We start from the raw sequence: 10,218 nt of genomic DNA on the forward strand, positions 1-10,218 counted from the left end.
AACTCATCACGTATAAGGGAACCCCCATACAATTAACAGCGGATTTCTCAGCAGATAACTTGTAAGCCAGGAGGGAGTGAGATGACATAATCAAAGTAGTGTGAGAAAAAACTTGCCAACTAAGATTACTATACCTAGCAAAATTATCTTTTAAAAATAAACTACTGATAAAACATTTCCTAGACAAAAACTGAGGGAGTTTGTCACCACTAGCCTGCCTTATAAGAAATCTTTAGGGGGTTCTTCAAATTGAAATGAAAGGTTGGGCACAGTGGCTCACACCTATAATCCCAGCACTTCGGGAGGCTGAGGTGGGAGGATTATTTTAGGTCAGGAGTTTGAGACCAGCCTGGCTAACATAGTGAAACCTCATCTGTACTAAAAAATAATACAAAAATTAGCTAGGTATAATGGTGTGTGCCTGTAATCTCAGCCACTCTGGAGGCTGAGGCAGGAGAATTGCTTGAACCCAGGAAGCAGGGTTTGCAGTGAGCTGAGATAGCACCACTGCACTCCAGGCTGGGCAACAGAGAAAGACTATGTCTCAGAAAACAAACAAACAAACGAACAAAAACAAATTAAATGGAAAAGCACTGAATAGCAATGCAAAAGCATAAGGAAGCATAAACCTCACTGAGAAAGGTAAATATATAAATACAGAATAATGTAAAACTGCAAAAGTGATGCATGAATTACTTTGAACCTTAATATGAAAGTAAAAGATAAAAACTTGTTAATAAACACACAGTATAAAAAGAAGCAAACTCTGACTACAGGTACTCAAAGTGGGTGGTTATGAGAGGAGTCAAAGTAAAGTTTTCGTTTGCAGTTGAAGTTACCAACTTAAAATAGGTGGTTATAACTACAATGATGAAAGGGTCAATTCAATAGGAATAAACAATTGTTAAGTCATGTGCACTCAACATTAGCTTAAATATAAATATGTAAATATATAAAGCAGATATTGACAGATTTCAAAGGAGAAATTGATAGCAATCCTGTAATAGGAGACTTCAATGCCCACTTTAAATAATGGATAGGATTTCCAGGCAGATAATCAATAAAGAAAGAGCTAACTGGAGGAACACTGTTTACCAGATGGACCTAACAGACATATACAGAACATTCCACCCAACAGCAGCAGAATACATATTCTTCTCAAGAGCATACAGATTTTTCTCCAAGATTGATTATGTGTTAGATTAGAAAACAAATTTTGACAAGTTTAAGAAGATTTAAATTATGCCAAGTGTCTTTTCAGACCACAGTAGAATGAAACTAGAAACCAACAGCAGAAACAAAACTAGAACACATTTAAAGATGTGAAAATCAAATAACATTCTCTTGAACAACCATTGCTTCAAGGAGGAATAATAAATATAATTAGAAAATACCTTAAGACAAATGAAAAGGAAAACACAGCATACCAAAACTTATGGAATGCAGCAAAAGCAGTACCAAGAGGGAAATTCATAGTAATAAACATCTACATTTAAAAAAGCACAAAGAACTCAAATCAATAACCTAACTTTATACCTCAAGGAACTAGAAAAAGAAGAAAAATTAAGCCCACAGTTAGCAAAAATGATAAAATCAGAACAGACATAAACAAAATAGAGAATAGAAAAATAGTAAACATAAAGTCAATAAAACTAAGAATTGGATTTTTGAACAGATAAACAAAATGGACAAATCCTTGTCCAGACTGAAAAAGAAAAAAGTAGAGAACATTCAAATAGGTGAGAAATGAAAGAGGAGACATTACAACTGGTGCCACAGAAATTTTTATTTAAATTGGCTAACCTAGAAGAAATGAATACATTCCTAGAAACATACAATCTCTCAACAAACAAAAAAAATTCTCAACAAAGAAAAACTCTGGACCAGATGGCTTTACTGAATAATCTTACCAAACATTTCAAGAATAATGAATATGAATTCTTCTCAATTTCTTCCAAAAAAATGGAATCAGAGAAAACTTAGAAATTCATTATATGAGGCCAGCATTACCCTGATACCAATACCAGACAAAGATACTACAAGAAAAGAAGACTACAACCCATATCCCTGGTGAGTACTGATGTAAAAGTCCTTACCAAAATACTAGTAAACCGATTTTAACAGCACATTAAAAGGATTATATGCCACAATCAAGTGGGATTTCTCACTGGGTTGCAAAGATAGTTCAATACACACAAGTCAATAAATGTAATACACCGTATTAATAGAATGAAGAAAAAAATCATATGACTATCATAATAAACATAGGGAAAGTATTTGACAAAATTAAATAATCTTTCCATGATGAAAACATTCAACAATATATTAATAAGAATAGAAAGAAATTTCCTCAACATAATAAATTTCATACATGAAAAGCCATAACTAATATCATATGCCATAGTGAAAAATTGAAAGTTTTCTTTCTAAGATCAGGGATAAGGCAAGGATGTCCAAACTCAGCACTTTTATTCTACATAGTACTGGAAGTCTTATCCAGAGTAATTAGACAAGGAAAAGAAATAGAATGCATCTGAATTGGAAAAGAAGAAGAAGTAAAATTATCTCTGCAGATGACATGGTCTTATATGTAGAAAACTGTATATAAAAATACTCCATCAGAAAACTATCAGACTAGTAAATTCAGTAAAGTTGCAGGATAGAACAAAATCAACACTCAAAAGTCAGTTGCATTTATATAGTAACAATGAACAATCCAAATAAATCTGTTTTAAATCACATTTACAATAGTTTGGAATAAACTTAATGACTTGTACACTGAAAACTACAAAAAATTGCTGAACGAAATTAAGACAAAAACAATCGGAAAGATATCTTGCGTTCAAGGATTGGTAGACTTAATATTGTTAAAAATATTTACACTACCCAAAATAATATATGAACTCTATACAAACCCTATCAAAATCCAAATGGCATTTATTGTAGAAATACAAAAAAAATTTTAAAGTTCATATGAAGTCTTAAAAGACTCCAAATAGCCAAAACAATCTTGAGAAAGAAGAATAAAGCTAGAGGCATCACACTTCTTGATTTCAAAACATGTTTCCAAAGTTATAGTAATCAAAACAGTATAACACTGACATAAAAACAGACATGTAGACTGATAGAACAAAATATAGAGTCCAGAAATAAGCCCTCATATACAAGGTCTAATGATCTTTAATAAGAGTTTTAAAACTACACATTGGGGAAAGGGTAGTTTATTCAATAAATGTTGTTAGTATGGACCCTTATCTTATACCATATACAAAAATGAACTCAAAACGAAGTTAATTTTTTATAAACATCTATAAAACTCCCAGAAGAAAACAATTAAAAACATGACATTGAAAAGGGAAATGATTTTTTAGATATGATACCAAAACACAGGCAACAAAAGCAGAAATAGAGAAATAGGGTGACGTCAAACTAAAAAACTTATGAAATTGGAGAAAATATTTGCAATATCTAGAATATACTTTAAAACTCCTTTAACTCAATAACAGGCCCCTCAATAATAAATACTCAAATTTTTAAAACGGGCAAAGGGTTAAACAGACATTTCTTCAAAGAAGATATACAAATGGCCAACATTTATTTGGAAAAATGCTTAAAATTATTAATCATCAGGAAAGTGCTAATCACAACCACCATGAGATATCACCTCATACATTAGGACTACCACTATTCAACACACACACACACACACACACACACACATACACACACACCTCCCATATAACAAAAACAAAACAGAAGATAACAAGTTGGTAAGGACATGGGGAAACGGGAACCCTGTGCACTGCTGGTGGGAATGAAAATGGTGTAGTGGCTCTGGAAAACAGCATGGACATTCCAAACAAAATTAAACATAGAACTACCATGTGGTTCAGCAGTCCTACTTTTTCATATATATCAATGAGAATTGAAAACAGGATCTTGAAGAGATATTTGCATGCCCATGTTCATTTAAGCATTATGCAGAAACGCTAAGATGTGGAAGCAAACTAAATGTCCATTGATGGATGAATGGATTTAAAAAAATGTGGTAAACACACACCCACGTACATACACACTAGTCTACTATTCAGCTTTCACCAAGATAGAAATAACAGCTCCATCAGCTGACACAACATGAATGAACCTGGAGTACATTGTGCTAAGTAAAATAAACCAGATGCAGAAAGACAAATGCTGCACGATCTCACTTATTTGTGGAATCTAATACAGTCAAACCCATAGCCATAGAGAGTAGAGTGGTGATAACCAAGAGCTGGAGGGAGGAAGAAGTGGGGAGATGCTGTCAAAGGGGTATGAAGTTTTAGTTGTGCATAATCAATATTTTTTTTGAGATCTAATAAATAGCAATGTGACTATAATTAACAATACTTTATTGTATAGTTGAAATTTGGTAAGATAATGTATCTTAAGCATTCTCACCAAAAAAAAAAAAAAAAAAAAGAAAAAACCAAGAAAGGAAAAAAGGGGAGAAAGAAAATGGTAACTATTTGAGGTGATAGAAAAATCATCTTGATTGTGCTGATTATTCCACAGTGTATATGTGTATTAAATCATCAAATTGTGTACCTTAAATGTATATATTTAAAATATATACATTTAAATATATACGTTTTAAAAAGTCAAATGTGCCTCAATATACTTAAAAAATATATGTGAGGCAGAAACTGATGGAACTGCAAGGAGAAATAGATGAATCCATTACTGTAGTTGGAGACTTCAACATCCGTCTCTTATGAATGGGATCCAGCAGGCAGAAAATTAGTAAGGACACGGTTGAACTCAACAGCATCATAAATCAGTCGGATATACAGGCATACCTCATTTATTGCACCTTGTTTTATTATGCTTCACAGATATTGCATTTTTACAAATTGAAGGTTTGTGGCAACATGCATTGAACAAGTCTACCTGTGCCATTTTGCCAATAGCATGTACTCACTTCATGTCTCTGTGTCACATTTTGGTAATTCTCATAACAGTTCAAACATATTCATGGTAGTTTTAATAATCTTCCTACAGGGTGAATTCATTTGCAGGACATTGCACATAAACCCAGGACACAGGTACAATCAGTTGTATACATAATGTCTCATGTCAGAGATGTTTATAATTGTCATTGTTTTGGTCATTTGAGCACTAGCATCCTGCCCTTCTCAGAGCCCAGAAAGTGTAAGACATATTAAAAGTCGCACTTGGGACAGCCTTGGACTCTGAGAGTGGAAATACTCTTGTCTTTTCTTCAGTTATAGCAAATGAGGTGCATCTCATAACCACTTATTCTAGTGAGAAACAAACATGGTAAACCCATTCTTTTCTCTTGTTACCAGAGGAGGAGACCCTAAAGAGAGGTTCTGAACCTGGTTAGGAGCAGTGTAGGGATGAAACATGAGTATGGGCCTGATACTGATGGTAAAAATATCATTAGGAAACCAGATGGGAGATTCCATAATTCCAACTGCTTGCTTAACCTTTGTGAATAAGTTAGCATAGGGTGGGAGCAAGACGGTGGAAGGAGGAGCTTGTCTGTAAATCTGAAAACATATTGCCTACTCCTCTTTGCAGAAGAACACAGAGTGTTTCCCAAGGAAAGTGTGAAACAGCGTGAACCGAGCTGCACTCCCAGGAATATACCAGGGGAACAGCTGGTATGATGGGCTGGATTTGGCTAAATATGGAAACTTTAGTGTAGCTGAGTATAGTATATAAGTATACAAGTTGAGGGTGTTTAGAAAGGCCAGGTTCAAGGGGAGAAAGAGAAAGAGAAAGACAGACAGAGATAGAGAGAGAGAGAGAGAGAGAGAGAGAGGGAGAAACTGAGACTGCTTTTACCAGAAGGAAAGCAATGAGAGAGGCTTGGTGAAAGAAGAGAGAGAGAGAGAGGTATAGCAGTCAAAGAACAGTGGAATATTTAGGAGAGATAAAGAGATGATTTTTAAGGGAATGTTACCATATGATAGTGATGTAACTTCCTCCTCATGTTTTCATTTTACCATCAGTAAAATTCCCAATATTTATAGAATTGGATTTATGTTTCTTTGTGAGTACAGTGATGTTTAACGGCGGGCCCATAAAAGATATTGATTGTTCAGCACCACTGGGGAATGTCTAGTTGTATGTAGATCACACACACATACACACACAGACACACACACAGATACACATACACACACAGGCACACACACACACCCCCATGCAGATGTACCTACATGGAGCATATACATTAAAATGATAACATGATAATTTCAGGGTCATTAAATTGCTGGCAATTTTCTACTTGCTTCTTATTGTTTTTCAGTTTTTGAAAAATTTTCTACAATAAATATGGATTGCTTTTGCAATCATAAAAAGAAAATAATGAGGAGTATATGGAGGAATGGGTAGAAAGCTCAGTCTAGTAGACACAAAAACCCACAATTCTAAGCTTTCTCCACATGTACCTGCAAGCTGTTGCCCCTTGGCCAATGCTTGGGTTCAGGGATATGCATGCCAATGACAAGGTCCATTTTTAGGAAGCTATATCTTAGGAAAAGCCCGCACGGGTCTGGAGATGGGCTTAGAACTATTTGGAAAGGGTGTTCTTGGGTACTTGCTACTCATAGTAATCTAGAAGTGGCAGTACAGTCTCCAGGTGAGCATCTCCTCTTGGTTCCATAAGCTTTTTGCTCTATGGGGAAAAGACAGAGCTAGAGGAGGGTCCCCTCAAAGAGAGGACCTTCTTGTTTTGGTCTATGTGTGGCACAGCCTTCTCCATTTTCCTCCCTTCTTCCTCACTATTCCAAGAGGCACCCATCACTAAGAGATGCATACATACTTAACATCATAAACCTCTAACTTCTATGATCCCTGGTTTGCTGTGATTCATACTAGATGACCCAAGTCCTAAGACCACATGGGTGGTAAGGATAGGACTGAAGAGGGGAGAGAAGCTGGTACATTCAATCTGCCTGGTGCTGAACTCACTGCTTTGATGAGTATTGCACCCTTTTCAAGCTTCATCCAAAGACTTCCTTACAGACTACCTTCCAGACCTGTAAGAATTAACTGAGAAAGTTCCAGGAACTTTTGCTTATATTTCCCCCCCAAAACAAAAGAAAACGTCTGGTCATCTGGAGTTGGGAAGCCTTTGGCATGGTGGGCACTGCCACTCAACTGATGTGTCAAGAGTCTGAGAACCATGAGCGGGCAGATCACTTGAGATCAGGAGTTCAAGACCAGCCTGGCTAACATGGTGAAATGCCATCTCTACTAAAAATACAAAAATTAGCCAGGCATGGTGGTGCACGCCTGTAATCCCAGCTACTTGGGAGGCTGAGACAGGAGAATTGCTTGAGCCTGGGAGGTGGAGGTTGCAGTGAGTCAAGATGGAGTCATTGCACTCCAGCCTGGGTGACAGAGCAAGACTCTGGCTAAAAAAAAAAAAAAAAAGAATTTGAAAACCAGTTGTATGTAACTTTGATCAATTCCAAGAGAGAAAAAAATTTTACTTATTTCCTAATGCATTCACTTTGTGCTGAAGAAAAGGGAGAAGAAGCTGGAGTGAAGTCTGGATACTTATGAGCTATGATACTAGTAATAGTGGAACGGTCAAGAGGTTGGAAAGAAGGTTAAAGAAGGACTCTAGAAAGACTACTGGAGTGAGTGATTGACAGCGGGGAGAGAATAAGAGTCAGGGATAGATAAGATATGGGCGAGAGTCTAGAGGAACTCTCAGGTTCTTTTGGGATCTCGAGTTCTATGAGTATGGATTTCACTGGATGACTTCATTAGAGTTTGGGGTGATAAAAGTAGATTTCATTTTGGCCAAGGGGAAATAGGGAAGCTCCAGAGGCCAGCACGCTGTGAAGCCTGTGGGATACTGCAGGAGCAGATCGGGCAAGGGGAATGAGTTTAAGCAAACACAGGACTTGGAGAGTGCAAAGAGGATGCTTTCTTAAGAAGCAGTTAAATCCATGGAGTCTGGAGTCTAGAAGGGTTGTTAAGTTTGAAAAGGGTAGATTCTCAGGGTTTCTAAGCCCGTTGTGCATACCTACCTGCCCTGACACAATCCCAATAGGTGGATTATTTATTCAGGCACTTCCAAATGGATTCATATATGGATTTCTACATTGACCAGAGAGAGATGTGCCTGGACCGACAAGCAAATGGCCAAGGTTACCTGACCTTCTGATCCATCAGTGGGGGATGGGAAAGGAAGAGAGGAAGACAGAGGGTTACCTCCTTGCTTCACCTGGACCCATTTCCATGGGAGAGAATTTCCCAGCCTTGACTTCCAATCAAGCAGACCTAGGATTTTTACTTCTACTACTCCATCTCCAGTACCCTTAGCTTCCCTCATTAAAGCCATGTACCTGACTCTTCTTTCTGTCCAAGAGGTCTGACTTCTTCACTGACTTCCCATCCCTGCCACTCATCACATAGCCACTTTTTCTCAACCAGGTCCCCACAGATCTCTCTTTTCTAAACGTACCCAATATCTGTAGAAAGCAACCACCCGTATATGGGCATATCCCCATAACTTATCCACGGGTGACTTCAACTTGCTTCTCCATTTATCCTTTCCTTCTTTTTTCCTTTCTTAAGACTCTTCTTCTGTTTCTTCTAGTTGTCTTTAATTTCCTTCATGGAAGGATAGCCTTCAAAGTAGCAGTACACAAAGGTATTATTACCTATTCCTCAGTTTGAGAAGGATTAGATTTGTCCTTTTTGCCTAGTTGATTTCATTTCCACCAGTGGTCATTTACTCTTTCAGGATCCACATAACCTCTAATAGACTCATTTTAAAATTTAATAACTTCCAGTAAGTAATCAACAGGAGGTTATAAAATTGCTACTGTGTGCCAGGGTTGATACCTCTCTATAGGAAAAGGGACTAGGTATTCATGCACAGATGGATAAAGTAGCTACATGCCTTTCAGCATTATAAGCTAAGTTTTGTAGTGTAGATAAGTTGAGTCCAGAGCAGAGCATGATAACAAAGCATAAGGGGACTCACAGTCAGTACCTCTGAGTTAAGGGGAGGGGGTAGAGAGGAAGTTGATGGTGAGAAGTTCAGAGTAGGGTCCCTGGGGCATGCTAGACGTAAACATGGCCTCGAGAAATAGGAAAGGATTGGGGCCTGATGCGGTGGCTCACATCTGTAATCCCAGCACCGTGGGAGGCTGAGGCGGGCAGACCACCTGAGGCCAGGAGTTCGAGACCAGCCTGACCAACATGGTGAAACCTCATCTTTACTAAAATATAAAAAGTAGACAGGCGTGGTGGTGCATGCCTGTAATCCCAGCTACTTGGGAGGCTGAGTCAGGGGAATCACTTGAACCTGGGAGGCGGAGGTTGCAGTGAGACGAGATTGCAACACTGTACTCCAGCCTGGGTAGCAGAACGAGACTCCATCTCAAAAAAAAAAAAAAAAAAAAAGGAAAAGGAAAAGGTAAAAGACTGACAATATGGATGGAGAGAAACTAGGGTCTTTGGAAGTGACGTTACATTTCAGCCAGGCAAGCAGGGGAGTAGAGGGTGCTCCTGGAGGCCAGATCCCATGGCCAAAGCCTCAGCCCAAGCCTGGCGTGTGGAGTGGAACTGAGAAGGGGCCTGTGTGGCCTAGGGCAGGGAGAGGACTCAGGGAAAGCAAACACGGAGGGAGGCAGCAGCAGCCACTTCCCGTTCTCACCATAGGTTGTCTTCTCTACCAGCCTCCCATCCTCACAGAAGTCATCTGTAGCTTTGCCAAGGAGGCCACGCACTGTGTAATCCTTCAAGGACAGGGAGGAAAACATCCGTCAGTGACCCCACTCTAAGCTCTAGTAGCCCCTGCCCCCGAGGCTGGGGGTGGGGAGTCTCCAGTTCTCCCTCAGGGAACTCATGTGCCCAGCCCCCACCCAGTTGCTCCACGGCCCCATGAAGAAGGGCACCAGCTCTGTCATGTGGCCTTCAGCAGCTCTTGCTCTCTTTGTATTCAAGCTCTCCCGTCACCTGGGGACAGTAACAGGGCCAGTCTCACAGTGCTGCTGCCCCGATTCAGCCAGCGGGACATGGTACCTGGCTCCTAGTCAGGAGGCTTCCTGTAAGATTGCTGGCTGGTTTCCATGACAACCAGCACTGGCAGCCTCCAAAGGTGCTGACCGCTGACAGCCACCCTGTGGCCACCCCAGGCCTCCATGTCTCTCCTCTCCAACCTAACTTGGCAATTTATCACTCTGA

This window comes from Colobus angolensis, unplaced genomic scaffold (genome assembly GCF_000951035.1).
Source record: "Colobus angolensis palliatus isolate OR3802 unplaced genomic scaffold, Cang.pa_1.0 Scaffold8, whole genome shotgun sequence".
In the NCBI taxonomy this organism is placed as follows: Eukaryota; Metazoa; Chordata; class Mammalia; order Primates; family Cercopithecidae; genus Colobus; species Colobus angolensis.